This window comes from Belonocnema kinseyi, chromosome 2 (genome assembly GCF_010883055.1).
Source record: "Belonocnema kinseyi isolate 2016_QV_RU_SX_M_011 chromosome 2, B_treatae_v1, whole genome shotgun sequence".
NCBI lineage: Eukaryota > Metazoa > Arthropoda > Insecta > Hymenoptera > Cynipidae > Belonocnema > Belonocnema kinseyi.
In genome coordinates this window covers 49,349,672-49,356,427 of record NC_046658.1, presented here as the reverse complement: position 1 = coordinate 49,356,427, position 6,756 = coordinate 49,349,672, and positions in this window count along the sequence as shown.

The following is a 6,756-nucleotide window of genomic DNA, read 5'->3' as shown; positions in this document are numbered from 1 at the left end:
GAAATTCTAAAAAAGTTCCATTAAGTATAAATCAGAACCACTCCAACAAAGACTGATATCAAAGGCTGTATAGTACATGCAATTATCTCTAGAATATGAGTACATACTTCCAATCAGTTACACGTTACTGAAAATTTTAACCTACAGCGAATATTATTTTCATTTTTAATGAACTTAGAATACGTTTGCGTAAACGTACCGAAAACTTCGTATAATTTTCAATCACTCTTGATACCAATTTTCCTCACTTTTTAAGGATAAATGTGTACTATTTCAATAAATTATTTGATAAAGAAAATTATATTATGATAGGTAAAAGACACCTAAAAAACTATATTACTACATGTTATATTAATATATATTATATTACTGTATACTATATTACTATCTACTATATTAGTACATATGTATTAAAAATGCTTCTCAATTCAAAAACCCTCTTGTGCTAAAATGTCTCTACGCCTCACTAATAAACACTAATAGTTCGTTTTGCGGCTAGGAAAGTTAGGCATGGCCATGAACAGACGCGACTACCAATATTGCACAAATTTGTTCTAGATTCTTGTTTACTGATTTACAATTATTGCAAAATATTTTAAACCATGCTGTTGAGTGTCCTACTGTACTTTTATAAATCATCCCTAATTAGTCACACGGGGTGAATTTAATCCCAAAAATATTTCGAGTTCCACGTGGAGTTCTGGTTACCTTAACTTTGTCAGGTTTTTGATAATGTTTGAGAATTACTTGTGGTTACAAAAACCAAAAGATTATCTTTTGCAATCTGTAAATAATGCGTACCAATTTTTTAGATTTTTATCAATCATGGGGGGGGGAGTCTCACCCACGGTGACTATTATGAAATTTGCTGCGCAATTTAACAAGTAATTGTGATTATTATAATTGAATAGCTGTATTAGATTTACGCAATTTTGATTTTTAATTAATTACTTCTTAAGTGGATGTTTACTAGAGGGCCCTGCCAGTGCACTGTTTTTCAAATTGGGAGGAACAGATTTATGAAATACAAATGTTTCTTCAAACTAAATTCTGTTAATACAATTCGTTTTAAAAATATATGCGACTGATAAGAAGGTCCAATGAGATAACCATTAGTATATAATCACGTCTTGTAGTATAGTCATAACTTAAAATATTCAAAAAAATTTCCATTATTCATAATCTTTCATTTAGTCAAAATGAGGATAATTATTGTTACTTCTTTCTTGGCTAAAGCGATTTTTGCCCATTCTTTTGGTAAATATACATAAATATACATAATAATATAATATTACGTATCTATAGTGTTTATGAGTATTATATTTTTTATTGCAACACTATTTCGTATATACGCATTTCCCATGAGAAATTGTTTAAATTACAAACCCTTCGCCCCTAATGTACCGGAAGTAACGCCTCTCTTAATTAAAACAACACTTTCATTAAAATCAATTCTCTAGAAACAAAAAATACTTCTCTTGGATTTTGTTATTCAAACATTTATCAGAAGAAAAGAAAATATTTGCAAGGTGATGTAGTAGCCTCGGTCTTCATATACTCATCTGAGGATCAAATTGACTTGTAATCTGATTTGAAACTAAAGCTTTTTTTCAATTTATACAGTTTTCTGAACGAAAATAAAAAATTAAAATTAAAGCCTCCATTCCGTACTGATCAACATCCCGTTTAGGCGATGTGCACTGTAGCGCGCAAAGTCGCATCAAGTATTTAGTCTCGATGTGACGCTTTGCATCACGACATGTAGCAGTATAGAATAAACATGACGTAAAGCAGTATCCCGAGTAAAAATTCTTCGACTTAAGTTCGACTTGGTTATGTCTTGAGTTCGTCTCCAAGACATCGATGTCTGGTTGCGTCTCAAAACTGAGTCGAGACACAGGCCTTCGTCTTACTTTTATGGCCACGACAGGTAAAACGGAGTTTACTTGTCTTAAATCGAGTCTTGTCTTGGCTGAGACGACGTTTACTTGACTTAAGATGAGCCTTATCTTGGCTGAGATTATCAAACATTTTTTGGCTCATAAATGAGATCAAAATTGATGAATGAAAAATTTGTAATTGTTAAATTAGTTATTTTTAATTTAAAATTTCAGAATTGGTAGGTCTGAACGAGTATAAACCTTAAAAATTTTCTTCAAAAAAATAAAAATGGTAACTTTCTAGAAGGATCTCCTAATCTGTTAGAAATACGTAAAAATAAACAACATTTTCGGTATCATCGTCAAGAAAGTACAATACAAATAACAATCCGTAAATAAGTTGATTTAATATGTATATTGTATAAAAATATACAAGATTGTTTAATCATTAACCAAGATTAGCTTTTATGACTGTTAGAAGCAACCTTTTTTATGGCAGGTATACGCTCGAAGTTATAAACCGCACGTGTTGAAGTCATAAAAATAAGACTCAAGAGATAAATTTATGTCTTCAAGACATAAAAACTTGTCTCCAAGACATAAAGTCTTGATTGGGGCAAATCAAGTCGAACTCAAGTCGAAGCATTTTTATTCGGGATGGAACGGAGGCGTCGAAGTAACTTTTTCATGGTCGCACAACAAATTACCATATTGGAATCAAAACTAGGAATTAGCTTTAAAAAAAATATAAGTATTTGCATTAAGTTTTTTTCATAATAAATAACCATTTTTACATAACCGGCTGACAAATTTATTAATTTTAATATAAGTTGGGAGCATGTGAATTTCTCTGACGACTGTGAACTCGTCATCATTTTTAGGAGAATATAAGGCAGATGTGTCAATACGGTCAGTGAGCACTAATTTTTGATCAAAAATATATATTTCGTGCTGCTTTTGTATTTATATAGTATTTAGCTGAAATTAAAAAGAAAAAATAGTTCAATTCTATCCATATCCCTAAATTCGAATTTTTGGATTTTGACGAGAAATATGGATGTTTTAGAAAAAAAATTCTTCCTGTACAATGCTAGATTCTCAAAAATAGAGTTTTTAAAGTTATTTGCATATTTTGTTCCTAAAACCAATGGTTTTCGAGAAGAATATGGAAAACTCAGTTTTTTATGTCTGACTTCAGCTGTTATTTCGACTAGCTACACTTCAAGTTCTTATATTTCAGTCACTACATCGTTAGAAATGTTCAGAAAATTCCGACAAATTTAAGATACTCAAGTAATTGAAATGGACGAAATAAGGTTGATGAAAACTAAATTCACTAACTTTTATGGTAAATTTACTAAATTTTTTTTTGAACTTCAGAAACGGTATTTGAAAATTAAAAACAGTATCCTAAATTTCCGAAAATGGTAACAGAAACCCAGGTGGAAATATTATGTATAGTTTATACATAGTATGAAGTATTATATATAATATTCATTTGTTTGGTACATTTTTGTATTAAACAAATTAATATCATATATATACAACTTTACATTATATATAAACTACATATAAATTTCTCGCCTGGGAATATAATTGATCGTAACCGAAAGAAATTCGGAGTTAGATGCGCACTTCTCGTTTCTCAATCGCATTCGTAGCATATAAAGCATGTTGGTGCAGTGGTAATCGGCGGCCATGCATTGAAAAAAGTTGTGCCAAAGTACAAAAGATGAAGTAAACATACAGGGTGGACACGCTAGGGATTGCATACATCGCGATCTGAATGCTACCCGAATTGCACAACAGCAGGGGATAAGCCATTATACAGGGATATTTTCATATTTCGCGCCTTTAAAATTGCATTCGGATCGGCCATTCGGCCAAGTCCGTGCATCTTCGGATCCAATTTATCATAGTTTCCATAGTTGCGTTCGAAACTTCAAACAGATACAAGTATCAAAACAACATATGTTATGTTACATAGTAATTACAAATAATAAAAGTGTTCAATTAATAATGAAGTGAGACATGTGATCTGAGAAGTAAACGTCAGTTTTCTTCTGTGCCAATAATATTATGGAATGGCTGCTGACTGACAAATACTATAAAATGGTAATAATATTCTGCGATTTTAGTGGGCGAAGACTGAATTGTGTTTAACGCTTATTTGCGACATAAAAAAGGTATGTTATAAATAGACAGGATATGTTTTAAATAAAGTGAATAAAATATTACATGCGAAAACTTTCAATTGACATTACCTACAATTTCTTACAGCGATTTGGGTGAAAAGGTGAATCCGAACATAACCTCGAAATAATGAAAGATCGGCCCGGCATATTTATTATAATTTCGATTGATTATTCTTTACCAAAGAAATGTTTTGTGGTTTTGTATATTTATTACTGGCAGTCTCGGCAGTAATAATTTAAACAATAATTACTTAATAATTATTTAACAATCCAAACTTATTCATAATTTTAATAAGTAACACTTTATTCCTGAAATTAATAACTGATTTCCATTGGTTTTTTTCACAGATCGATCATAGATGAAATACACATCAGAAAATTCTGATGGATTTTGTGCATTTCAGCTGGTTCATTTCAATGAACATTATTGAAAAACCGTTATCTCTAGACCTTATCCCAAGACTGGAGATTGGTTAGCCTAAAATTAATTCTAGTTCATTCTGATGGTATAGAGAAGTATCAAAAAAATATCTTAAGGTAATTTATCTTATCTGAATTTTAATTAATAAAATATTTAGGGATTTTTTATATTTTAGCATATTTTTTCTCTGCACCTCATTCTGAAATTTAATTTAGTTAACCAACAAAATAAATTAGAGACTCGTTGGTGATAGAATTGTATCAAAAATAAATGTAGATAAGATATTCTACACTAGAATTGTTATTCCAATTTTTTTATAACTTATTCTATTTTCGAAAAATGCTATCTCTGGATCTGATTTCCAAACTGGCAGTCAATCACCCTCGGAAATTAATTCTAATTCATTTTGATGGCATAGGTTTGCCAAAAAGATATCTCGAAGAAATTTAGCTTGCCTGAATTTTAATTAATAAAATATTCAGGCATTTTTTTATATTTTAGAAAATGTTTTCTCTGGATCGCATACTAAAATTTGGTTTGATCAACCAATAAAATGAATTAGAGACTCGTTGGTGCTCGAATTGTATCAGATATAAATCTAGACAAGATATTTTAGGCCAGAATTGTTATTCCAATTTTTTCAGAAGTTATTCTATTTGAAAAAATGCTATCTCTAGATCTGATTTCCAAACTTCCATTCAATCAGCCTCGAAAATTTATTTTAATTCATTTTAATGGCATAGGTTTATCCAAAAGATATCTTGAAGAACTTTAACTTGCCTGAATTTTATTTAATAAATTATTCAGGGATTTTTTTGAATTTTAGAAATTTTTTTCTCTGGACCTCATCATAAAATTTGGTTTAGTCAACCAATAAAATAAATTAAAGACTCGTTTGTAATAGAATTGTAATAGAAATAAATTTAGACAAAATAATTTAGGCTATAGTTGTTATTCCATTTGTTTAGAAATTATTCTATTTTAAAATTTTCTATCTCTGGATCTGATTTCCAAACGGGCATTCAGTCAGCCTCGAAAATTAATTCTAATTCATTTTGATGGTATAGTTTTATCAAAAAGATATCTCGAAGAAATTTAATTTGCCTGAATTTAAATTAATGAAATATTTAGGGATTTTGAAATCAAATTTAAGGAATTGGTGTCTTCATTTATAACGGCATAATTTGAGCTTAAACGATAACTCAATGAAATAGACTAAAATAACATTTCGAGTAAATTTCAATTACACTAAAAGATTTGTATTTTCTTACAAGATACTAATAATGTATGAATTTAATATTTAGAAATGATAAAATTCATAATTATAGCAAAACTTATGAAAAAATTGGAATACAAATTCTGGCACAAAATATCGCTTCTGCATTTATTTCTGCTACACTAACAAGTCTCTTTTTTATTTTATTGGTTGGTCAAACCAAATTTTTGGATGATGTCCAGAGAAAACATTTTCTAAAATACAAAAAAAACCCCTAAATATTTTATTAATTAAAATTCAGGCAAGTTAAATTTCTTCGAGATATATTTTTGGTACACCTATACCATCAAAATGAATGAGAATTAATTTTCGAGACTAACTAAATGCCAGTTTGGAAATAAGATCCAGACATAGCTATTTCGAAAATAGAATAATTTCTAAAAAAAATGGAATAAAAATTCTGGCCTAAAGTATCTTGTATAGATTTATTTCCGATACAATTTGATCAACAACGAGTCTCTAATTTATTTTATTGGTTGCTAAAACCAAATTTTAGGATTAGTTCCAGAGAAAACATTTTCTAAAATACAAAAAAATCCCTGAATATTTTATTAATTAAAATTCAGGCAAGTTGAATTTTTCCGAGATATATTTTTGATAAACCTATACCATCAAAATGAATTAGAATTAATTTTCGAGGCTGATTGAATGCCAGTTTGGAAATCAGATCCAGAGATAGCAATTTCGAAAATAGAATAATTTCTAAAAAATGGAATAACAATTTTAGCCTACAATATTTTGTCTAGACTTATTTCTGTTACAATTCGATCACCAACGATTCTCTAATTTATTGTATTGGTTGATCAAACAAAATATTAGTATATGATCTAGAGAAAACATTTTTTTAAATACAAAAAAATTCCTAAATATTTTATTAATTAAAATGATGTTCATTGAAATGAACCAGCTGGAATGCACAAAATCCATCTGCATTTCCTGATGTGTACTCGTATTTCATCTATGATCGATCTGTGAAAAAAAAAC